This window comes from Podarcis pityusensis (genome assembly GCF_964106645.2).
Source record: "Podarcis pityusensis genome assembly, chromosome: 5".
NCBI classification, from domain to species: Eukaryota; Metazoa; Chordata; class Lepidosauria; order Squamata; family Lacertidae; genus Podarcis; species Podarcis pityusensis.
Window position 1 is genome coordinate 96698115 of NC_138032.1, and position 26631 is coordinate 96724745.

At 43.2% G+C, this 26631-nt stretch overlaps 1 protein-coding gene across 1 annotated transcript in view; it reads right to left on the reverse strand.

The window, feature by feature from the left end:
* SHISAL1 (shisa like 1) overlaps positions 1–26631 on the reverse strand; it is a gene marked incomplete at its 3' end in the record, with an annotated part of 180892 nt that overhangs the window by 98900 nt on the left and 55361 nt on the right. The gene's annotated exons all lie outside the window — the stretch shown is intronic.

The window sequence follows — 26631 nt, forward strand, 5'->3', positions numbered from 1 at the left end:
TAAATAAACTAGGTGAGTTTGATTGACTATATAGCTTATTGATACCTTCATGTTCACTTCGTGATCCCTGCCTGGCTGAGAAGAGGTCCATTCAATTAAACAACAACCGGGGGTGTGAGGTATGTGGCAAAGGGACATTTACAGATGGGAACAATTGCTGTGTAGAGGAACCAAAAATGGTATGAAAAAATGGGGGATTTCTCCCCTCCATGAGCATCTCCCTCTCTCCATCCCAAATGTTTGCAGAAAAACCTGAACCCTACAAAAAATAGATTCAGCCCTTCACGCGGTAATTCAAGCTGCTCCATGTATCCCTGTGTGAAAAGGAACCTTTTTCAAAAACATTACGCCTTTCCCTGAGGCTTTCAGATAAATGACGTTATGCTCCAAGTTAATGCTGTTTCACCAGAATCAACTTTACTTGTAAAGATCCTTAACCCTGTGAGAGTTTCATGGGAATAAGGCTGTCAGCCATTATTATAACTATAATGTTTCCAGGCTGAAATGGGTATTTATTCCCAAAGGATTCTTGTTCCAGAAGACAGTCTGGATATAAATCTTATGTGCATATATATATATATATATATATATATATATATATATATATATTTTAACTGTTCAATCTGAGTGCAGCATCCAAATATTGTGGAGGGACAAATAATTTTGAATGACTATCAACAGTTTGCTTTGTTAAGTCTTCCATCGAAGTTATTAAGCTTTGGAGCTAAATTGGAGGAGGAAAAGGAATTAATTTTATTAGATGATACTAATTAAAAGCAGTTCAGGTAGATTTTCACAGAACTCCACCCACACAGTTCTTCTGCATAGATATTAAGGTAGCAAAATGACATCAGCGGAACAAATCGCCATTGGCTGGTAAGTGATCCAGAGGGCAGTTCACGGTTGCTTAGCAACATCTGGGAGCTGATTTTTAGTATTAACCCTTCCACAGTCCTCATAGAATGTAACCCTACTCCCTCAAGCAAGACAAAGAAACAGCAATGGATTTGCAAACTTTAATCGCCAGATTAAAACTTTAAGCAATTATTCAGCGTGGACCAATTTTAATCAGTGAGCGCAAACTTTAACCATTGACACACCCACACCCAAATTAAGACTATTTTAAGGTTATTAGATTTTTTTCAATGAATCCGGGCTCTGGCTAGCAGATTCAGAATGAAATGTCTCGAAAACCGTTGTTTTTGATTAGTGACTTTTGACCCCAGGTGCTCAAAATCTGTCAAAATCTGTCAACAATTTCTACTTTTAGTTAGGTATTTTTGTTCATTTGCTTGATTTTGGGGGAGGGTAGCTGCCCCCCTGGCTACGCCCATGACAGCAGTGCCTCCTATTCGCCAAGAGGTTGTTGTAGAGGTGCCAGGGGGTGAGGAACAGATAAGTAGGTGGCAGAACTGGCCTCCAAGCAACACATGGCAGCAGCAGCGGGCAAGGCATTATTTGGAGACCAGATCTGCTGCCCCTGTGGATCCTGCCACTTGACGCAGTTGCCTCACCTTGTTTGAGGGTTGGTCTGACCCTGCCTCTCCTGCCAACCTATCAGTTCGAAAGCACGTCAAAGTGCAAGTAGATAAATAGGTACCGCTCCAGCGGGAAGGTAAACGGCATTTCCGTGCGCTGCTCTGGTTCGCCAGAAGCGGCTTAGTCATGCTGGCCACATGACCTGGAAGCTGTACGCTGGCTCCCTCGGCCAATAAAGCGAGATGAGCGCCGCAACCCCAGAGTCGGCCACGACTGGACCTAATGGTCAGGGGTCCCCTTTACCCTTTACCTGACCCTACCTATGGGGTAATAATGATAACCTACTTTACAGGGTTGTTGCAAGGATTAAGTATTATGTACAGTATGTACGAACTCTTTGAACACTCAAAAGACCTATACTATTGATTAATTGGTCAATCAGTCAATTATTTGTCAACAATGTTATTTAATCATCCTATTTTTTGGATATCATGCATTTGGTTTAAGGTTGTTAAAATTGTGCTATAATTCAGTTGAACGGTACTGTGTTTTGTTGTAGTTTTCTATCATCTTATTATCTACTCTAAGCAAGTAAATGCACACTTAAAAAAAAACATTCCATTGCATAGCTATGGTAGCTGGTCAAAGGGTTGGCATCTCAGTTTTGGCAATAGGCTTGAGTTCCCCCCAGGACTTTTCCACAGCCCTGTGCCACATCACTTGAGAGGCCCCTTCCTCCCTGCTGCACATTTAATGGGCTTGGTGGGACTCCATTGACTTGTGCCGCTAGAACTGCTAGTGCCTGCACTGTTTCCTTCTGAACCCGACATCCTTGTTCCTGTTGAGAAATGCCTGTTGCTACAGCACTTGGAAAGGGCAGAACATGAGTTGCGAAGCAGGTGATGAACACACCAGTAACCTTGACTCTAGCAGGTCTGGGGAACAAGGCAGGCCACTCTAGATACATGGAATTCTGGAATATATGGTGCATTTGTCCATATTGGATGGTGTTCAAAGAAAAGAAGTTCAGTTGATAATAGCTGATAATTGGCAAGCATTTCAATCCAAACTCTACCCAACCCCATAATTATGCATTGCCAAAAAGTAAATTTATTCTGCCAACCACCTGGTAGGATTTACAGAGATATGAATAATGCCATCCTTTGGATCAAACTTGATCACATTTAAATGGCCTGCCTCTGACAGTTCCAAATCTTGTTTGAATTATGGTGCAGCTTCAGAGGGAGCCAAATTAATTTGCAAGGGGAAGTACATTCTGAATCTTTTTTCTGAAGCCAAAACAGGTTCACAAGTTACACATAATTGTTTTCTTGGTTACTATATTAATCTGGTTAAGCTTTAAACACCAAGCTATTATTCACTGGACAACCGACCAAGCATGAGTTTTGCATTATGGATTCCCCCTTCTTTGATAGGTCAAATGCCAACCCTGCTGAAAACCTTTAATCAGAATTCCACATTTGATTCCAGTCTCATTCTAAGTTCACCTTCTAAGTTTCCAGGCTAGCAGTCAGAAAGAAAAACGCAGGTTTGCATTGCTCGTCTCCCTATGGGCTGCCTGCAGTTTTTGACCTACAGGCTTCTTTCTGCGCAGAATGTGTAGGTGGGAGCAATCTTGGAAACGTTGGGCTACATTCTGAGTTCTGATTCGCATTTCTTAAAGTTTTGCGTAAACATGAGCAGCTGAATTATTCATGAAGTTCCTCTCCCTTTTGCTAAGACTGCAGGGTTGTTTGTTTTTAACAAGAAGGGGGAGAAAATGCTTCTATGCTCATTTTATTCACAGCATTTTGCCACACAGCAACCATAAAAGCAAGCAAGAAAGCAGGAGCCCTAAATCTTTGCGTAATATAGCACGATGGGAGAATGTGGATGCAGAGATGCTAATGTCCTTTACTATTTCAAAGGCTTGCAAGATTAAAATGGTAATAACCCTTAAATCGCACACTTGCTTGCTTTCACAAGCCACAGAAAGAACCTTGATTCGTTCTTTACATTTCAGATTAACTGTTTAGCGCAACCCATTCTGATTTTTGAACACCGAATGAAGGCCACAAATATGGTGCAGGTCAGCCAGGATTTGTGAGGCCCCAGTCACAGAAGGGCCCTTCACCACAGATCCTTTGCGCTTCTTCTCATGAAAGGATTTCAGGTATTTGAGCCACTGCTAAGCAGAATGCGCAAGACTGGGCAAGGTGGAGCAAGGCTCTGACTCAGCCTCAAATGCCAGGTCCCTTTCTCAGATGTTCAGCTTTTGTCCAGAAAGATTAAAAAGCACATTTCCCCACCCAATGAAATCAAGCAGGCACCTTCAATGTATTGTTATGAGTTGGTGGGTACAAGGCACCTTAAATTCTGGATCAGGCTTCGTGTTAAGGCTCATGTGTTAAAACGGTGTGTCAGATTCCCATGAGTTAGAATCTAATCAAGATCCGTGTATATTAGGCTGTGTGTCAGACAACCCTTTAATCCTAGGTAATCAAGAAGTGTTAAAAGCTAATTTCCTTTTGAGGTGATGGCCTGGGGATGAACCATTAAGACAACATAATGGATCAAGGGAAATTTTCATTTGCAAATGAGTGGTCTCCCTCCATCTACTGACAGTTAGTTTAAAAGACAATGCCAGTATTTTAGGGTAATTTAGGATTGAAGTTACCGTACTTTTCCATCTATAAGACGCCGCCATGTATAAGATGACCCCTATTTTGGGGGACTCAAATTTAAGAAAACGGGGAGATGGCACAGAGTTGTTGAGCTTTTTTGTGGGGGGGGGGGGAGGATTGCCGAAAATCGCTCCCGCACGTGTTGCTAAATCCGCCTCCTGTCTGTCCCATCGCCGGCCAATCACCCACCCAACTGCCAGAGTGTCAGCCAATCAACACCACCCATTGACACAGCAACCAATAACACGCGCAATAGCCACTGACAGCCTTGGCAGCAACCAATCAAATGTCCATCCTATGTACTACCCATGTATAAGATGACCCCCACTTCTTAGCATGATTTTTAAAGAAAAAAACATAGTCTTATACACAGAAAAGTATGGTGAGCATTATGCAGTGGAGATAGCAAACAGCAGGCTGGAGAGAAGCTCAGAGAACAAAGTTTGAGATCAATGGTTGGAGTCTCGTTAAGTTCAAGGGTGCTGTGGCTATGGAAGAAGTTAGGGGTGTTAATGCCATCCCACTTTCTGATTCCGGAATGTCCTATTTCCCCTTTTTCCTCTCCTTCAGGTCTTGGAGAACAATTAAAAGTAGTGGAGAGATCAGATGCCCCCTGTCCTTTTCGGAAACAGGAGCCTTTGCTGTGTGTGTGTTGTTGTTGTTTAGTTGTTTAGTTGTTTAGTCGTTTAGTCGTTTAGTTGTGTCCGACTCTTCGTGACCCCATGGACCAGAGCACGCCAGGCACTCCTGTCTTCCACTGCCTCCCACAGTTTGGTCAGACTCATGCTGGTAGCTTCGACAACACTATCCAACCATCTCGTCCTCTGTCGTCCCCTTCTCCTTGTGCCCTCCATCTTTCCCAACATCAGGGTCTTTTCCAGGGAGTCTTCTCTTCTCATGAGGTGGCCAAAGCCTCAGCTTCACGATCTGTCCTTCCAGTGGTCGACACAGTCAAAGGCTTTTGCATAGTCAATGAAGCAGAAGTAGATGTCTTTCTCCATAATCCAGCGCATGTTTGCAATTTGGTCTCTGGTTTCTCTGCCCCTTCGAAATCCAGCTTGCACTTCTGGGAGTTCTCGGTCCACATACTGCTGAAGCCTGCCTTGTAGAATTTTAAGCATAACCTTGCTGGCGTGTGAAATGAGTGCAATTGTGCAGTAGTTGGAGCATTCTTTGGCACTGCCCTTCTTTGGGATTGGGATGTAGACTGATCTTCTCCAATCCCTCTGGCCACTGCTGAGTTTTCCAAACTTGCTGGCATATTGAGTGTAGCACCTTAACAGCATCATCTTTTAGATTTTTAAATAGTTCAGCTGGAATACCATCACTTCCACTGGCCTTGTTATTAGCAGTGCTTTCTAAGGCCCATTTGACTTCACTCTCCAGGATGTCTGGCTCAAGGTCAGCAACCACACTACCTGGGGTGTACGAGACATCCATATCTTTCTGGTATAATTCCTCTGTGTATTCTTGCCACCTCTTCTTGATGTCTTCTGCTTCTGTTAGGTCCTTACCACTTTTGTCCTTTATTATGGTAATCTTTGTACGAAGATTTGTGTGTGTGTAGGTAGGTAGGTAGGTACAGAAAATGGTATCCTGTTTATACTGGATATAAAATACCTGCACCAAATGAAGGAAATGGTGAAGCTGGCATACAAGCCTCTTTCCCCAGCTTGGACTGGCAGCAGTCACAGCGTGTAGCCCAAGCTTGACAAGCTTGACAAACCCAGGCATTTCCTTTTAAATGTAAAAATCCTCCTGGATGGGCATGTTGGCCCCCCAGAAGAGAACATGTCCAGTTTTCCCCAGACATATGGAAACCATACCTGAAGCTGTCCACCAACAGTTACCGTCTGGAGATCAGACCCGAGTGCACAGGACACCAAATTCACAGTATTGTATTTCTATTTAAATTATTGTAATGATTTATAATGGGATGCGGGTGGCGCTGTGGTCTAAACCACTGAATCTCTTGGACTTGCTGATCAGAAGGTTGGTGGTTCAAATCTCCGTGACGGGGTGAGCTCCTGTTGCTCGGTCCCAGCTCCTGCCAACCTAGCAGTTCGAAAGCACACCAGTGCAAGTAGATAAATAGGTACCACTCCAGCGGAAAGGTAGACAGCGTTTCCATGTGCTGCTCTGGTTTCGATGTTCCGTTGCACCAGAAGTGGCTTAATCATGCTGGCCACATGACCCAGAAAAACTGTCTGCGGACAAATGCCAGCTCCCTCAGCCTGTAAAGCGAGATGAGCGCCACAACCCCAGAGTTGTCTGTGACTGGACTTAACTGTCAGGGGTCCTTTACCTTTACCTTTTTAATGATTTCTAAGGGCAGGATTCAACTAGGTTGTTGCAAGCATGGAGCAGGGTCCACTTGTGTGACAAGGCTTCCCTCTCCTCCCCCCTGCATGCTCTGAACTTGCTTTGTAAGGTTGGAGTAACCCCCAGAACAGGTTTAGGGGAGCAGAAAGGAGGAAAAAGTCCAGTTGTGCACCTAGTTCTCTGCGTGTATACCTACTTAATTCCACCTATCATTTGCACATATAAACCAGCATGCGCAAATGTTATGCCAACCTCCCTTATCTTCTTTTTGGTGCTGCATTTTCGCTTTTTTGGGTGATGTGTGAGTGACCACCCTACCAGATTTGAGTACCAGATTTGAGTAGGCCCTCAGCAATCTGTCATTGGACCCCCTAGTGCTTCCCTGGTTAGCCCAGAGGGCATAGGGGATGGGCAGCAATGGGCAATAGAGGGAAAGGAACAAACACAGAAACCAGTGCAGCTCCAACGACCTGGCACTTCTCTTTACCGCCTGGACTGAGGAAGTACCAGGTGAGGCAGCTGCCACCATCTTCATTATCCACAATGAAGCACACATTTGGGGTAGGGCCCACAGGTAATGGAAACTGTGAAAGCTACAGCTGCATGGCTCAGCAATTCTTTTCACAGTCTCAGTCTATAAAAAAAGATATGTAAACATTTGTTTTTTAAAGGGCAGCTGTCATCAGCTGTGGTAGGTGGTGCCCTTTGTATCCCACCAAGCTGGATGCTGATGCCAGGCTTGGGGGAGCAGTTGCTGAAGCCGAATAGGTGACCAAGTAAGATTTTCATTGGTTAAAAAGAAGCTGTGGGTTCCTTAGTGTACCACCTATGAGCAGCAGCAGAACAGAAATTGCTGGGGAAAACTATGCAAATTTGCTCAATTTTCATCCTTTTATACAGGTAAAAAAATCCTGCTTTTCCTGGGACAGAATTTGGATTGCCTGGACACAGAATCTCTCTCTAACTCAGAAACTAATTCTGATCTCATATTTCTTCCCCAAATGTACCTGTATCTTTCCACAGCTCCCTTAAGTTGAAGTGTCTTTTTGCGTATGTTGATTCACTTTTATTGGGCTCCAGTAGAATTATTGGTCTATAAACCACATGGGCTTCAGTTTACCTGGGTGTGGATTGGGTTTGCCTGTTCCATTTCCCACAAGTTTTTTTTACATATAAAATATTATTACTCATAAATAAATTGCCCAGGAGCGCACGTATATTGTGTATGTGGGAGTGAGAGTTATTTCCATCTTTCGCTGCCCCTTGGTGAGAAAATGAGTGGGTGGACGATGTGGGAATCTCTCAGACAGCATCACACTCCATATTATGCACTCAGAATACATATTTCTACTTTCTAGTGCAGATGAACAAAAGGGCGAAGGGAAAGAGTTTCAGTTTCCAAACAGTATTTACATTCTAGAATGGTCTGATAAATCTTTGTGGGTTTTATTTCCTGCATAGAAGGGTTTCCTTCATGTAGATTATTATGTGTGCCTTGATGCATTTTTTGTTAAGTTGCTGCTTTGTATCACAAGACCGGTCCAGACAGAATTTCATTTGGAACAATTTCATTTCCTTTGGTATGATGAGGACTGCTTAATATGTAGCATTTGTAACGACATTTGCGAATGTCTGTATCTCTGAATGATGTGATCCTTTCAGCAGCCTTTTAATGCAGACGACGTTTATTATTCCCCATACTGTAGTTATGGCAAGGTCAAGGCGAAAGGGAGATTCCAGTGGAGGACTTACACACCTTTGTCTGCTAGCCATGATACTACATCAGATCCTTACTTCACATATTGTGAATTTCCTTCAAAATAACAGCTCGTAGATCACTACATCTGACGACTTTGCTTACATCTGTTTCGGTTCCTGTTCACAAACAGTGAATGCAGTGCCACTCCATAAATGCATTTTTGGTATCGGAGTTTTGGAGTTTCTCTGTTTGGGGGGAAAGAGTCAGATTTTTCCTGGCTTTAGCTTCAAGTTGAGGCTGTGTTGTAGACATTACAGCAGCTGCAGCGAAGTTGCTTTTTCATGGGTTCATCACATGAGTGCCTGCTATCCAGTTGCTGCACCACTCCTGACACATACAACTGTGTAGCAATGCCCTACCCAAGTGGTGTTGGGTGTAAAAACTTGACAGCAGTGTCATTATAGAATAATAGAGTTGTAGAGTTTAAAAGGACCCCAAAAGTCATCTAGTCCAACTTCCTGCAATGTAGGAATCTTAGCTAAAGCATCCATGACAGATGCCCATCCAACCTCATTGGGTGGATCTATGAAAGGGCACCAGATTTTCTGCATAGTTAGGTGAAACTGACATGGAAGACTTCTGCAGACACTACTTATGGCTCACTTGCTATGTTGCAGTGTCTCTTCTCAGAAGAGGAAGTAATATCAGACTAGACCCTCACCCAGGGAAGTTCTCAGACTATAGCACAACCTGATTCCACATCAAGTGAGCTGTAAGGCAAAATTGTAGAGTCCTGCATAGGCACAGCCAGCACAGAGATGTTCAGGGAAGCAAAAAGACATTCTGGGGTCAAGCTGAACGAGGGAGCGCTGACAAAGGTTAATTGAGGCTGTTCCTGAAGGCGGTGTATGTCTTGCCTCCCTCAGGTAACAGAAGCTCCATGTCTGCCTGAGGCATAAGCCTGAGGCACAAGGCAAATGGCACTTGTCCTGTGGTGTCTTTCTCTGTGAACGGAGCGAGTGACCACCAAGATCCACAGATTCAACAAGAGGAGAGGAACAACAGAATTGAAATGTTTTGCGGATGTTGCCTGTCATGAAGCCTGAGACTCTAAACGAGATCCCATCAAAATCAGGAAAGTGCCACAGGAGGACTTTTCACATCTCCAGTTGCTGTAGAAAACCATCTAATGACAACAACAAATTCAAAAAGTTGAATTTGGAGGGCAAAACAGCAAAAAGAACTTGTGGGTTTTTTAAATTACATGCTCCGCCATTCTGCCCATTCCTAACTTATATTTCCCTGTTGCTTAGTGGCTTACAATCTCCTGAAATTTAATCAAACCTCAGTAGGAGCTCTGTTCACCCCTGCTAATCAGACTAGGCTGTGTGTAATTAAATATCATTCCTTACTATTCTAGGTGACTCAAAGGCAACTTTGTCATTGCGCCTGAAGTCTTCTGAGAGGCAGTCATGTTTGTTTATGCTTTCAGGGAGAAGATGCAGGTTCAGAGATATGAGCCCGATCACACTGTGTGAAAATTAAATCCAAACCTGCCCAATTAGAACACTTGAACCACTGGGAATCACCTATTGTTAGAGCTTCCTATTAACAGTTCTCACCCTACAAACTCCTTCCTGCAAGGAACTGGCTGTCTTGATTTGCACTGAAATACCCTTTGATGAATGTTTCACCTCCAGGAGAACTTCTGTTCTTTCACCTTTTCTCCCTTCAAGCGGCTTGCTGGCAGATTTGCAGGGGAATGCCCTGTATCCTCAGCTGCTGCAGACAAAGGATCAGGGAAGCATCTCAAAGCCCCATGAATCTGGGGGGAAAGGATGACTGCAGATGAAAACACATGCCATGCTATGTTGCCAGAATGGCAAAGGTGGAAGGAGCACTGTATGTATATCTGCATCTATTGTACCTGTTCCCTTCCATTAAGCTGCTTTTGCTGGCTTTGCACATACCTTAAACTGAACTAGGGAAATACAGTACCTCTTTTCAGAAGGCTGAGCCGTCATGAGCAGAAGCTGTTGCAGGTGGCTGTTGGCTAGCATTCATAGGTAAAGGTAAAGGGACCCCTGACCATTAGGTCCAGTCATGACTGACTCTGGGGTTGCAGGGCTCATCTCACTTTATTGGCCAAGGGAGCCGGCATACAGCTTCCAGGTCATGTGGCCAGCATGACTAAGCCGCTTCTGGCGAACCAGAGCAGCGCACGGAAACGCCATTTACCTTCCCGCCGGAGTGGTACCTATTTATCTACTTGCACTTTGACGTGCTTTCAAACTGCTAGGTTGGCAGGAGCTGGGACCGAGCAACGGGAGCTCACCCCGTCGCGGGGATTCGAACCACCTTCTGATCAGCAAGCCCTAGGCTCTGTGGTTTAACCCACAGCGCCACCTGCGTCCCTTACCTAGCATTCATAGAATCATAGAATTGTAGAGTTGGAAGGCACCATGAGGGTCATCTAGTCCAACCCCCTTGAACGCAGGAGCTTGAACCCATGACCCTCATATTGAGAGTCTCATGCTCTACCAACTGAGCTATCCCACGACTGAATACTGAAGCTGCTCCTCATCCCTGAAACACTCCTGCTTTTACAAGTTAAAAGCAAAACAAACATATCCCTGTTTATGAAGGGTGAACGTGTATTCAATTACTATGCTACACATAGGTACGGGGGAGGAAGTCAGTTCTGTTTGCATTTTAATGTTGATCTACCTAATTTGTGCTTCTTGAAACAGTATGCTAACTGAAACACAGCTCTCCTTGGGAATTCACACTTTTCTGAATTCAGTGGTGCAGTTCTCCTAGCAAAAAAATGTGTATACTTTTTGGGTGTGTGTACAAAAATGTATTCTATCAGAGAAAATTGCTTGCAAAAATGTGTATGCTAGGGAAAATGTGCATTAAAATCCTTACAAAATTTCGTGATGACTTTTTAATTTAAAAATGTAGCACACTGAAGATTTGGTGGGGGAAAAAGCAGAAAGGAATGAAAAGTGTCCATCGCTACTTAGAATCCCAGGCTTTCCATCTGCATCGAGACTCTGTTTCTGTGGAATGAGGTCACTGGAGGTTTACTGGTGTTATTGTGCTGTTTGGTTGTATTTACACATATACATTGTGTTGAGAATAAGTGAAGATTTTAAATTTAGTCTTCCATTCACTGCTCCCCATCAGATTTCTAGGGGGCCGGCAGGACAATAGGATTTCTGCAAAGAGCAAGTTTGTGTGTCTCTTCCAGTCTAAGACTAAACTCATCCTAAACACGCTCATGGCTTTTTCTCAAGCAGCTGCATGGCATCATTCCCCACAGAAGCTGGTGGAAGCAAGACATGCTCCTTTCAGAAAGAGACTTTGGCCATTTTATTAGTTATGGGGAGATTGGCCATTGAGCCCCACTGGAGCCAATAAACCTGACCAAAGGACAGTGACCAGGCTAAACTTGCCCACCCAGTTTGACTCTCTCTAGCAGTCTCTTTTTTACATCCAGGTTTGAGAATCCTTGAGAGATCACACAGACCAACCTTTCATCCCATTACAGCTTCCATGCAGCATCGGTGGAGCAGCTTCTGAAGACTTTTCAGAAATGTCAGCTGGTTCAAATCCAACTCAGCCCTCTGCTCAGTCACTGTCTAACCTAACCCACAGGGACATTGTGAAGATACAACGGGGAGGGGGAGGCCAAGGCACGCCACCTGGGAGGAAAGGTGAGATATAAATGAACAGAATAACTGCACTTTCCATTTATTTTTTAAAGAGCATCTATAAGAAACCTCCTTCTGCATAGAAGTTGGTGTCTTGTACTTCACATTGTCATGAAATATTGAAAGCATAATTTTGTGACAAAATCAATAATAGAAAAATCAAATGTTGCATTATTAATACTGTTCTTCCACCCATTTTAGAACTTTTCAGCTCAAAAGACTGCAAAGTGTTTTATGAACTGAAACCCCTGATCTTCCTGTCTATGGTGTTCCAAGGGGGTCTGGGAAGACTCAAATGCTTGGTGTAGTAGCTTTCCTGCCTTTCAGAAGAATCAGATAAAAACTTCTAGTCCATGAGGCATATGGCTCCCTTCTCAAATTCTTCCATCTATCTTCACATTAAATCAGATTAACTATAGGGCATAACTAAGCATCTGCCAATCCCTGCTATTTCCATCACTTTTCCAGAACTCCCCATGGCTCAGTTTGGAATTAGATTCAGCCATCCCAACAATTTCCCCACAGAGCCAGTTCATATGTCACCTGGAGTCATGTGGGCTGTGCCATCTTGCAATTGCTCCCATGCTGCTCTAGGGCGCAGCCAGTAGGGGCCTGCCTGGGTGGTGGGGCAGAGTTGTCCTCCTTCAGGGGTTTCCCCTGTGGCCAAACTAGTTTGGCTCCTAGTTTCTAGAATGTGAACATTTAATTTCGGAGTGCAGTGTTGTATCCATAGGCCCCAAACAATTCAAACATAAGAGAATAATGGGCCTCACACCTCAAGGAACTCTTTGCAGTGTGTGTGTGTGTGTGTGTGTGTGTGAGAGAGAGAGAGAGAGAGAGAGAAAGAGAGAGAGAGAGAATTTTCTACTAATGTGCACCATTAACTGGGGGAATCAACATTCATGGTGTTATGCCTTGGCTTGGTTTTTAGTATATTGCAAACTGCCTTTTCTGCTATAAAAAGTCAAATGATGGTAAAATAACAATATAACTCCTTTCTTATCTCTTTATATGCCTTGTTATTGATTTGGCCTAATAAAGACATGACTTTATCCTCTGTGTTTTACCTCAGAACCCTTGGAAAATCAATGTTTGATCTCGTCTATAATGCATAGAAGTTTTATCTCTTTTTGCATTTTGGACATTTACTAGTTTCCCTTCAAATGTGGGATATAAAAAAAGAAGATGAAAATTTACCTCAGTAGTGACGTTTTCTCCAGTGAATATTTTAAAAATATTATTTTCCTTGTTTGGTTGTTTCCTTCTCCTCCTCCTCCTCCTCCTCCTCCTCCTCCTCCTCCTCCTCTTCTTCTTCTTCTTCTCCCCCTCCTCCCCCCTCCTTCTCTTCACAAAGATACCAACAACAGGAGTGCCATGAAAATTCATTGCCACAGTGCCAGTTTGATGCTGCAGACTATTTCAGAATGCCTCATGAAATTACAATGTGACTCATATTTAATACTCTTTCCTTGGCCTAGTTTTCCTGAGGTAGTGAACCTGCGTCTGATTTGTGCCCCTTCAACTACAAATGGGGGTGCACCTCACCAAAGAAAACTCTATTGCAAAAATAAGTAAAAGCCCCCTCAAAACTACATAGGAAAAAATACAGATCAGGTAGAAGCATCTAGACAATTTCTCTAGGATTTTTCAACTTTAAATTTAGAAGACCATTCTGTCATGTGCCCTCCCCCAATATTCTCTTACGTTGTATATAGCCCAGGCACAGGTCTACCATCTCAGTGAGAAATAGGTATTGGTTACACTCTAGCCAAGTGGTAAAGATGGAAATAAGACCGTCTGGATGTGTGACTGTTCTTTTAATGGCCCCATATCTACCCTTTCACACTGTGGATGATTAAAACAGAAGGAAAAGGGGTGGTTGAGGTTTTCAGAAACTGTTTGCAGAGGAAGAGCCATAGATCACTGTGCATACTTTGCATGCAGAAGGTCTCAAGAGTAATCCTTAGCAAGTTAAGTTGAAGGTTTTTATTTCTGTTTTGTAAGAATGAAGGTAGGAGAAATATCTCTGCCTGAAGCCTTGAAGAACTTCTGCCAGTCATGATAATAATAATAATAATAATAATAATAATAATAATAATAATATTTATTACGGCCATAGGCCCATACAGATAAAAACAAGACATAAATAACAGCTTGTGCACGTGGGTAAAAACAGCCACTAAAACACCACTGTAACAATAAAATACTATGAGATGGAATGACATATCAGTCATGATATAAGAGACCAATGGCTTTATATGTGATGTATGGCCACCACTTTAACACTAAATAATGGGGCACAGGCAGATGTGCCATAACAGCCAGAACTCTCATTGGTGCAAGGGCAGAACATCATTTGCTTTTTTTAAATAAGAAAGTATATAGATCTCTAACATATAATTTTGATTAACACGATTCCTGAACCAATGCATGAACTGAAGCAGGGCTGTTATTCAAAATGTGCACTTCTCTGAATCTTGTGATATTGTTCTCCAATCAATATATGCTCAACACCCAAAAAACCAAAGTGCTGCACCAACAAGTACAAAATAACCCCTCTGCAGTGCCACAAATCCAACTCAATGGTGTAACATTGGAAAATGTTGATCACTTCTCCTACCTAGGCAGTTATCTTTCCACAAGGATCAACACTGATGCCAAAATCCAGCATCAACTGAGCTCTGTGAGTGCGGCTTTCTCCTGATTGAAGTGCAGTGTTTGAGGACCAGGACATTCGCAGGGAAACCAAAATGCTTGTTTACAAAGCTATTGTACTACCAACCTTACTGCATGCTTGTGAAACATGGACCACTTACAAATGCCATCTCCAACTTCTCGAAAGATTCCATCAATGGTGTCTCCGAAAAATCTTACACATCACTTGGGAAGACAGGCAAACTAATATCAGTGTACTGGATGAAGCAAAGATCACCAGTGTTGAAGAAATGATTCTTCAACATCAACTTCGTTGGACTGGTCATGTTGTGTGGATGCCTGATGCTCGTTTTCCAAAGCAACTGCTCTATTCCGAACTTAAAAATGGAAAGCGTAATGCTGGTGGTCAACAAAAGAGGTTTAAAGACTGTCTCAAGGCAAATCTAAAAAAATGTAGTGTAAACACTGACAACTGGGAAACACTGGCCTGCGAGTGCTCCCCTTGGAGAACAGCCTTTACCAAAGGTGTCATGGGCTTTGAAGGCACTCGAACTCAGAACTGTTGTAAACAAAAATCTGCCCTGAACGCAAGGGAGAAACGTGCTAAGAGGAAGGCACGCTTGGCAAATCCACAGTTGTTAAAACTGTGTTTATGGAAGACAATCTTACTCGGCTACGAGTGATCGCCAAAGAAGAAGAAGAAAGAAGATATGCATACTGAGAAACCTATATTAGATGCTAATGATTAGGCAACAGTAGACACAAAAGTATGTATATTAGTGGAAATAATGTTTAAAAGTGCATGATATCAGGGGAAATGCATATATATTAGGAGAAGAACACCTTCAATCTGTGACATGCTCTCTTTAGAGAGAAGCAGCCTGACCTTGTGAAAAGTCTGCCTCTGAAGCCTCCTTCTGCTTGAGCTCTGCAGGAATACAGCTCCTTGAGGGGTCCACACACAGTTCATTAACCAAGGTTTATTTGGTTGGTTTTTTTTCATTGACTGGCTAAATCCATAAGAAAACACCCAGTGGATAAAAAGTCTGACATTTAAGCAGCTGGTGTTCCTGTTGTGTTTGGAATATAAGTTCATTAGCATGCAATTGCTTTGTCTGTTACTAAAATGCCATAGAATAAAATGCCATGGAATTCTTTTTCCGTTTTTTCTCCTTTGACATATATTGTACTACAATTCCTGCTTCATCTGTTGCATTCTACACAACTGGTGGTTTGCACACATACACCCGCCACCCAAAACAAATACAGGTTGTCACAGCAAAGCAGTATTGAGTATCAACTATAAAAAGCTTGCTAAGGATTTCAGGCATTTGTGGAAACATTCCAGTGACTGTAAAACGGCTATGCTAGCTGGTCAAATAGAGTACAGGCAATTTTGCATTGCTCATAAGAAAAGTACAGCAAACTCATGGCAAATAGGTTGCCAGCCCAGCTGGCCATTGCTGACTGATCTGACCACTAAAAACTGTTAAGTAGCAGGTATTAGAGCTTGATATTCCAGAAAACTATGTCTTCTGACAAGGGAAGAACCCATTTGTTTATTTCAGTTTTTCATTTTTTCAAACCATACTGAACATAGCTGTCAACTTACAGATTTGAAAATAAGGGACCAGCAGCCTTGAAAATAAGGGACCAGCAGCCTTGAAAATAAGGGACCTGCGGCCTCACCTGTTCCAGGCACTCCAGTCTTCCTGTCCTCCTGCAGTCTGGTCAAACTCATGCTGGTAGCTTCGAGAACACTGTCCAACCAACTTTGCAACCAGAGGTTCAACTGAATAGAATCTGAATCACATGCACCACAAGGCCTATGCAGCCTCAACTTAAGATGGCTCCCCGGCCTGGCTTTGCACTGCAAAGTTTGCAGCAGCACGTGCAACAAAATGGCGTCCAGCATTCAAAAACCCCCTCAGCTTGCATTAACTAGCCACACACAAGGCATGCAAGCTCCACCCCCCAGTCATTCTTAGACTTCTTATTGGGTGAGCAACACAGCCAAGCAACACAGTTGGAGCCTCCCTCCTCCCTGGCCGGCAGGGAGGGTGGGAGAGGAGCTGCTTCCTTTGAAATTTAAGGGACATCATTTAAGGGACATCCATCAATAAGGGACAGCAGTGGGACATGGCGCTGGAATAAGGGAATGTCCCTTCAAATAAGGGACACTTGACAGCTATGATACTGAAAAACATGCAAAAAAGTGCAATTTCCCTAATAAAATGCAATTTCATAACCTGTTTTCATTGACATCTGCATTTTTAAGCATAGTTTTCCCCAATATACCAATTTTTGTACACATTGTTTTGTTGGAGAACTGCATCACAAAATTTGGACAAATACAAATTTCTAAGGATACCTGTCGAAATATATAAAAAAATAAAAAAATTGTCCAGTAGCACCTTAGAGACCAACTAAGTTTGATCTTGGTATATAAGCTTTCGTGTGCATGCACACTTCTTCAGATATACTGAAACAGAAGTCACCAGACCCTTATATATAGTGGGAGGGTGGGGTGGGGCTTTTCTCAGGAGGGTAGTAGGAGATGGGTGATTGTAAGAGAGTGTTTGCTGCCAAGCTAGTAAAGATAAGGCTCCAGGTGCTCAGCCATTTCTGTCTTACTAAAAGTTCAAAGCAGTTACAAGAGTTCAAACAAACATGTCCATGCTTAACTCAATCAGTTGTCTCTTCTGAATCTTTGTGACGTCTTCTCGTCCAGCATGCCCATTGGTGCAGGGCACGCCTCCTACTTTGTTCTGTGAATAGCTAGTTCCGGGGATTGGTTGTCCCCTCCCTATTCCCCCCTCCGAGTCGGAAGACAGACTGCTAATGAGCTCTTTCAGCTCTCGGTAAGTGCCTGCATCCGCCCTCCTCTCTCTAGCTGTCTCCCTTTCCCTGACAGTGATTGACTCAATGGCTATGGTAAACCTGTTGGGTACCCATTGAGTCAATCACACGATTGAGTCAATCACACAATGCCCACGAAAGCTCATACCAATAACAAACTTAGTTGGTCTCTAAGGTGCTACTGGAAGGAATTTTTTTATTTTGTTTCGACTACGGCAGACCAACACGGCTACCTACCTGTAATAGGCTCTTCCAGTCTTGGCTCCCAACAAGACTTGAATTCCCCTGACCTGCCTTCCTTCTTGCTACACCAACACTATTTTTCTAAATCAAAGGTTCACCACCCTGTTGGTAAAACTATGACTGATCAGGCAAGCTGTAGTTATGTGCATAGAAGGCAGCCCTGTTTAGGGAAGTTTTTAATATTTAATGCTGTATTGTTTTTAACACTTGATTGGAAGCCGCCCAGAGTGGCTGGGGAAACTCAGCCAGATGGGCGGGGTATAAATAAATTATTATTATTATTATTATTATTATTATTGGGTGGATGTGTCTATTTGGGGGGAAGTGTAGAATGATCATTCTTCAGTGGCCAACTTTTTCAACTGGCTTTGATCCCCTTCCTTCTAGAGCAGTCAGGCATATAGATCTCATGAAACTTTCTCCAATTTTACTGCTGCGCCAGAAAAGGTTTCACCTGTTAAATATCTGATGTATAGGCAGAGGAAGAGGAACAGTTTGAAAAATGGGCCATTGCAGATTTATCTACATGGCAGCGAAACTGGGTTTGTTTGCCACTGATTATCAACTTATCAGTATGCGGAATAATGAATTTTCTTTCCACGCTACCCATTTCCTATACCATTAGCCGGAAGCAGTGAGGGGGAACAAACACCTTCAGATGTGGAACAAGAATAGCACAAATCTTGCTGAGCCCTAGACTTTGCCCGCTAGGTATGTAAGCATGGAATACCACACCTCTGCAGATACTCTGTAAAAACTTATGCAAACATTTTAAGAAGCATTAAGTGAAGGCTTGGATCTCAGGAAATACCCGGCTGGCATTGCTTATAAGAATATAAGCCTGTAGCATGCTGGTAACCATTATCTTGCTTGAGCTAGCTTTAACAGCTGAAAAAAGGAGAAGAAATTGCAACAACATCTCAGAGCTGCAATTGATCCAGAAGGACTTTCAAAACACATTCAAACTATTTAATTCTTTGGACTGAGATTCCACCAGACTTCTGGTGGTGACTCACTGTCTCTTGCCCTTTACCAGACCCATAGAGGTATGAGCGAGGAATCTGAGCTGTGTGTTTCAGATGTACTTAAGATATTGTTTTGCTTGCCTGAGGAGAAGCACTTGCCTCTCTATCCCAGAAACTGTCTCATGTCTCACAGCAGCCAATCACAACAGCCCTGCAGGAATGATGGCAGGGCTGCTACAGGAGTGAAACTCTGCAGCTGAGCTCCAGGCCAGGCCAGGTTCTGACAGGGCATCTTTCCAAGGCATTTAGGACATGAAAGCATAAAATGGCTCTTGACACCTAACTTGTGCCAGAGAAGACCAAACAATGGAAGAAGAGCAACAACTGGTTAAAATCTTAGCCGTTTGGAGAAAACAGATATCATCACAGGCACTTCTTAAAGAGTGGGAGAGACTGAATCATGCAAATTTCTAGAGGCAATGAGTTCCAAAGATAAGGTGCTGCCAAAGGAAAGGGACAGTGGTGTGAGGCAACTGATGTGATCTTTGGTCTAACTAACAGATTGGTATCAGAAGAACACAGAGCTCTGGGAGGAGTAATTTAAAAAGAGAAATAAAGTCCATGGATTTAGAAGTAATAAGCAGAATTTTTAAAATCAACATGAAGAGGAAAAGGAACTCTGCACAAAGAGAAAAAGCAAAAACATGACCATGTCTGTGGACAAAAAAAGAGAGATGTTCTCACCACCTCAGCTTCAAAGTTAGATTGTAAACTTCTCAAGGCAAGGACTTCTTCCTTTGCTTACTTGGCAAAATGCCATGTACAGTAATGGCACACTAATAAAGCAACCATAAAGAGGGACTAAAATCTAGTAAACAAAATAAAAGTGGTAAAGCAGAGATGAGGATTGAGGGAAGGCTGACCAGTGTTGCCTAAACTTTACAAGACCACAACCCAATTCTAAATTTACCAGATCTCTTGCATCCCCACCCACACAATAGAAATACACACCATGTCACTGTTGCCAATCAACTATGAACATTTGGAGCTGCCTTATACTAATTGCGGGCGGCGCTGTGGTCTAAACTACTGAGCCTCTTTGGGCTTGCCGATCGGAAGGTTAGCGGTTCGAATCCCCGCTGCGGGGTGAGCTCCCATTGCTCTGTCCCAGCTCCTGCCCACCTAGCAGTTTGAAAGCATGCCAAAAAGTGCAAGGTGATAGATAAATAGGTACCGCTCCGGCGGGAAGGTAAACAGTGTTTCCGTGTGCTGCTCTGGTTTCACCAGAAGCGGCTTAGTCATGCTAACCACATGACCCGGAAAAACTGTCTGTGGACAAACGTCGGCTCCCTCAGCCAGTAAAGTGAGATGAGCGCCGCAATCCCAGAGTCATTCGCGACTGGACTTAACTGCCAGGGGTCCTTTACTTTTACCTTTTATACTAATCCAGTTTCCGTGCATTTAGTGAATAAGTGAATAACATCCATGCATTCATCTGGAAGGACAGCAATGATGTACACATGTTGGTACTGTTCATTCTATGGATGTGTAGAGTGGGATGTGGAACCCGTGCCTCTCCAGGTATGGTTGGTCTAACTCCCATTAGCCCCAAACATCATGCCCAAGGGTCAGGGATAGCAGAAATGGCAGTCCTGCAACCATGGGTAGTCTGTATCCCTGGGCAGTGATTGGGAGCAGGAACAGCTACTTGTTGTCTTGCATTTTGCCCATGTCCTACATTCACTGAGCATGTGGAAAGGTTTACTGGAGAAGCCCATTCTCCTGACTCATCTAGTGTGGGATTATACACCCTGACTGGCAATGGCTTTCTAAGCTGTAATTCTAAGGCACTCAAGATCTTTTGCTTGAATTAAGTTGAAGGAGGATTGCAGAAACGGCTTCTGCACAGCCACAGCAAGCACAAACTGAACGGTGTGGAAAGCACAGTTGATGTCACACAATGGCAACTGATAAACTGGTGGGAGTGGTTATTTAAGGTTGGTGGGCGTGGTTTTTAATATTTGGTTGGGAGCTACCCAGAGCATTTAAACACTTTTGCAAAGAAAATTCTTCCAGCTACAATGCATTTTTATATGTTATTTTCACGAACAAAAGCATTTTAAGGCACACACTGCAAAATTCAGAGGAGTGTGAGTTTGAAAGGACGGCTGTGTTTAAATTTGTGTATTGTTCCAGGAAATGCAGATAGGTAGGTTGGCCTCCATAGACAATCTGCACTGAATTTTTCCATCATCACTACCCAGCTCTGCTCTAAAGTCTCAGGGCCAAACTACAGCCTATGTTCACAGTTTTTATATCCTAGAACTGGGCATTTATTTTTTGGCAAAAAGCAGCTGGAAAGGTTGGGGTCAGGGAGAAGTATTCAGATCAGGACCTGGCACTTCTCCTCAGTGTCTTGGGCCGGGGAAGCTGTACTTGAAGAGTTGTAAGGTATCTGTGGCCTCTTTTGACGTGGAGAGGAACTGCTAGACCCATCTTTTATATGTATAGATTCATTTGTTAGGTTTTTAATTGATTGGGTTTGCTGCAATTGGTTTTACTATTTCTACGGCATTTGCAAGCCACTTGGAGTCATTTTCAGCAGAGTGAGTTATCGTTATCGTCCCAATAACAGCGGGGTGTGTGTGTGTGTGTGTGTGTGTGTGTGTGTGTGTAGGGGTGGTGGTATCGCATTGGTTGCTGGATCATACAGTTTGGCCGCCAGACAGAGGGGAGAGCAAGGCTGTACTTGGGACCTGCTGTGTGATTCTGCCACTGAACGATGCATCAAGTCACGAAAACTTAGCGAAAGATATTCACATGAAACATTTACAGAACTCACGATTGGAAAAACTTTGGCAAACCTATACCCTTTGAGTTATTCAGTACCAAATCTGTCTACTTCTGCACACCCCTGTTTATGCAATAAGGCACGCCACGATGACATGAAGATACCTTTTCTACCAGGCTTGCCACAGGCACTTTGCAAATATAGCTGAATTTCAAAATATGATTTCTTTTTTCTTGCTGTTGTTACTGCTAGATGTTCTTGGAGCAGGTTTTGTGTGTTAAACCCTCTTTGTTTCTTTTTATGCTATTGGTGTTCGACAATTTTTGAGGGATATAGCATCTGTGAGCAGATCAGCAACGCTTGGTTGGTTTTTCAGTCCAAAGCAGCAGGGGAGGGGAGCCCCTGAGAATGCATTAAACACTTCCCCTGGAGTGGTGGCATCAGAAAAAAATAGCACTCGGGGGAGGGGGCAGCACAGAACAGGAAAAGCAATTTTCAATGCAAAGGGCAAGTTTTATCCTGCATGTTAGATTTGTGAAGGAAATAAATGAATTCTCCCCTGAGTTGGGATGAGCTGCTTGTCTAGGTGGAAGCATTCGTCTCCCTTATTACATCTCTGGTGATTCCCATGCCAAGCAGTTCCATTGATCTAAACATTTCCTGGGTTTTTTGTTTGTTTGTTTGCCAATTATTCTTTATATTGCTTTAATAATGTTGTTTGGCAAGTTTTATTTTATTGCCAATATTCATATAACACCCTTTGTGTTGAAGGGTTGATTAATCAAGTTAGTAATATAAAATTGCTAGGGTCTGCCATGCCTGCTCGCCAACCCCGCTTCTCCCTTCACCCCCCCACACTAGACCAACCCCCCCTTTTACATCTGACCCACCTCCTCTCCCATCCCCCACAACTCACCCCAAGCCCCACCCCCTTCACAGTGCCTCTCCCCTCCATTAAACAGCTCAGCTGGGCAGTCTGGCCATTCCTCATGCTGCAGTTTCATTTCCCTATGGAAATCCATTAGTTTCAATGGGTTTACTCTGAGTAAAATTTAGTTGAATACCATCCTTATGTTTAGTGTTCCTATGGGGATTGCACATAGTTTCTTCAGCCACGGGTCCAGAGGTGAATTGCATTAGTTGAAAAACCTAAGATTTGAAATCAGGTTTGTCTTGAGAAATCATTACCCTGATGTTTCCTGTTTCCAATGAAAAGTAGAGAAAGGTTTCTAGATAGGCAGCACACCAAATCAGGTCCCCATTGTCAAATCTCAACAGCAGTGCCGGATTTACATATAAGCTAAACAAGCTGTAGCTTAGGGCCCCACTCTCTTGGGGGCCTCCCAAAAATTTAAAGGAAAAAATATGGATGTACATTTCCAAAATTTAAGATAAAAAACCATTAAAATTGCTTTAGATACCTGTTAGGTCCATAAATTACCATATAGCATATATTCAACACAAAAAACAGCAACAATTTGTTGTTGACAAAGGACAGCTGGACATATAAAGGGCCCCATTACCTTCAGGAGCTTAGGGCCTCATCACACCTAAATCTGGCTCTGCTCAACAGTGATCCACACCAAAAGAGCCAAAATTATGAGAGACAGGAAGCTCTCCTCTGCCTCTTTGTTGCTTGTTTGTTAACACAATACATGGCGTTGCATGACACTGCGCAATGCCCTGCTTTCATATCATTCACTCTGTCACTGGGAGAGGGCAACACACAGCTGTTAAGTATAATTGTTTAATTGACACTGGAATGGAAAAACGCCTGTGTGTATTGCTGAAAGGTTTAACATTGGAAAATTCCACAGGAGTGTATCAAGAAGAGCTCTCTGAGCTGCCTAGATGGGTTGATAATTAACTATTGTTATTGTTTTCCAGTAGCTCTGATGTGGTGGAGCACATGAGAGGTATTGAATTATAAATTTGCCATCTTGGAAGGGTGGTGGCTGAGTCTTCCTTCTCAGGCTCTGTTGAAGTAAAGACATGTAAAAGAGTCTTCTGAAGGGGACAACAGTTCCAGGCAAAATGGAGGCTCTGAGGAGACAGAGACCTCTGCTTCTAGGTCTATTTGGAATTATCTTTTATTTCTAAGATGCTGAGCCTGTGCTGGACAGCATAATATCTTATATGGAATCTGTGAACTTTTTTGTTCTGTTTTGAAGGAAGTTCTGCAAATAAAGCTTTGAACCATCTAACTGGTCTGGACAACGCTTCATTCCGAAAAGAGTCAGTTTTTATGCATCCAGTCACTTCAAACTGCACAATATTAGTATCTGCAACAACAGCATGGAATCATAGAATCATAGAACTGTAGAAGGGATCCTGAGGGTCATCTAGCCCAACTCCTTGCTAAAGCAGCCATGACAGATGGCCATCCAACCCCTGCTTAAAAACCTCCAAGGAAGGAGAGTCCACCACCTCCCAAGGGAAGTCTATTCCACTGTCAACCAGCTCTCACCATCAGAAAGTTCTTCCTGAAGTTCAGTCGGAATCTCCTTTCTTGTAACTTGGATCCATTGGTTCTGGGCCTGCCCTCTGGTGCAGGAGAAAACAAGTTTGCTCCATCTTCCATGTGAAAGCCCTTGAGATATTTGAAGGTGTCTGTCATGATGACTTTATGTCACATGTTATATTACTTGAGACATTAATGGGAAAGTTGCAGAGCAACAGAGGTTCCATGTATCTTGCAACATCAAATTCTGCCTTCACAAGGACTTTATACTACATTTAAATGTGCAAATCAGTCTGTATCTTATTTATCATTGCAATAAAACGTTTTGAAATACTTCAGTGTGCACTCCATTTTGCAGGTGGGAAACTGAGATCAAGAAGCAATGCACTTTTTCAAAGTACAGAAGAAAGTTGGGATTGAGACCAGGTCTTCTAGGACAAAGATTGGCTAATATTCCACACTGGCTTTCCGATGATATTTTGAATATACTTTTGGGGCTAGAGACCCCAGAGGGCCCTCAGTTTGATTCTCATGAGAGACAATGACTCATTTACTGCTAGATATATTTTTAGACATACATTTCCAGTACAGTTCAATGAAATCCACTTAACATTTCCTAAGAAAGATAACTCTTTCTCTCTTACTTAACTTTCATCACTTCCTGCCTGGCTGAGTGTGAATCAGAAGGAACGCATGGGAAATTTATTGCCACATGAATCTCAGCTGGTAAGCATATTTGCTCCTTAAATTATGGGAGCCACTGACAATGCTTGTGAAACAATTGATGAGAAGGAAGCCAGGAAAGTTGTTACCTTCTCTAGTAACAAGAGCTAGATAACTCACAGCCCCAATTCACTCTTAGCAAGTGAATTTGTGTAATAAAATTCACTATCAGCCTAAGAAAGAGCATGTCATTAAATATTATACAGCATACTTGAGCATGTTTTACTAGTAACTGGCAATTTTCGGTATTTTCCATTTCATCATTTATAAATCTGAGCCTATAAAGGGATGTATCCAACTAAGACCTACTCAGAGCAGACTGATTGAAATTAATGCACCTAGGTTAATCATAAGAATATAGGAAGAGCCTGCTGGATCAGGCCAATGGTCCATCTAGTCCAACAGCCTGTTCTCACAGTGGCCAGTCAGATGCCTGTTGGAAACTCACAAGCAGGATCTGTGCTCCTGCGATCTCCAGTAACTGGTATTCAGAAGCATCGCTGTCTCTGACCGTGGAAGCAAAGCAGCGCCATTGTGGCTAGGAGCCATTGAGAGCCCTCTCCTCCATGAACCTGTCTACTCCTCTTTCAAAACCATCCAAGCTGGCAATCATCACTGCCTCCTGTGGGTGTGAGTGCCATAGTTTAATTATGAACTGCATGGAAAAGTAATTTGTTTTATCTGTCCTGAATCTTCCAGCATTCAGCTTTGTTGCATGTACGTGAGTGCTAGTGTTATGAGAGAGGAAGAGAAACCTTTCTCCATGTCATGCAAGGCAATCTGTTTTGAGCCTGCTGTGTGTTGGAGGGAGAAGGGTTGAAAACTTTGTACTGGGCTCTCAACCTGGATCAGGCCTCTGTCATCCTCTACCTGACCTGCCTTCTGCCATGCTTAAGAGAGGACTTAAGAAGTGACTAACGCTCGTTTGGCCCTAAGGTGATGATGATCTCAGTGGATGGGCAGAGTGATGGGGAAGAAGGCAGTCTAGCAGATATTTGGGGTTTCTTGTGGCAATTTTCAAATATAAATAGTAATACTATAGACATCTGTTGTCTTTGTCCATGGAGTTTTCTTGGCGGGGATCCTGGAGTGGCTTGCCGGTTCCTGCTCCAAAGCAGAGACATCACCTTGCCAACAAAGGTCCGTATAGTTAAAGCTATGGTTTTCCCAGTAGGGATGTATGGAAGTGAGAGCTGGACCATAAAGAAGGCTGATCGTCGAAGAATTGAGGCTTTTGAATTATGGTGCTGGAGGAGACTCTTGAGAGTCCCATGGACCGCAAGAAGATCCAACCTCTCCATTCTTAAGGAAATCAGCCCTGAGTGCTCACTGGAAGGACAGATCCTGAAGCTGAGACTCCAATACTTTGGCCACCTCATGAGAAGAGAAGACTCCCTGGAAAAGACCCTGATGTTGGGAAAGATGGAGGGCACAAGGAGAAGGGGACGACAGAGGACGGGATGGTTGGACAGTGTTCTCGAAGCTACCAGCATGAGTTTGACTAAACTGCGGGAGGCAGCGGAAGACAGGAGTGCCTGGCGTGCTCTGGTCCATGGGGTCACGAAGAGTCGGACACGACTAAACGACTAAACAGCAACAACAACAACAACACACACACACAGCAAAGGCTCCTGTTTCCAAAAAGGACTAAACTGCGGGAGGCAGCGGAAGACAGGAGTGCCTGGCATGCTCTGGTCCATGGGGTCATGAAGAGTCAGACACAACTAAACGACTAAACAACAACAACATAGACATCTGTATGCATATAAAACATTGGAGTTGGTAAGATCAGACATGCCGGGACTGGTTGAATCATCTGAGATCTTTGCTGAAATAATTTAGAAACACACCAGGGTAAAATTCCATTATAATGTTGTGTGTGGGATGTTACTCGCTTATTTCTATCCATTACTGAATTGAACTTTCCTCAGCGCTGCCTAGAAACATCCCCTCCTAATAAGCCACATTCATTCACTGAACTATTATAAGAAAACATGAACAAATACTTACAGTTATTGAATCCAGATATCAATG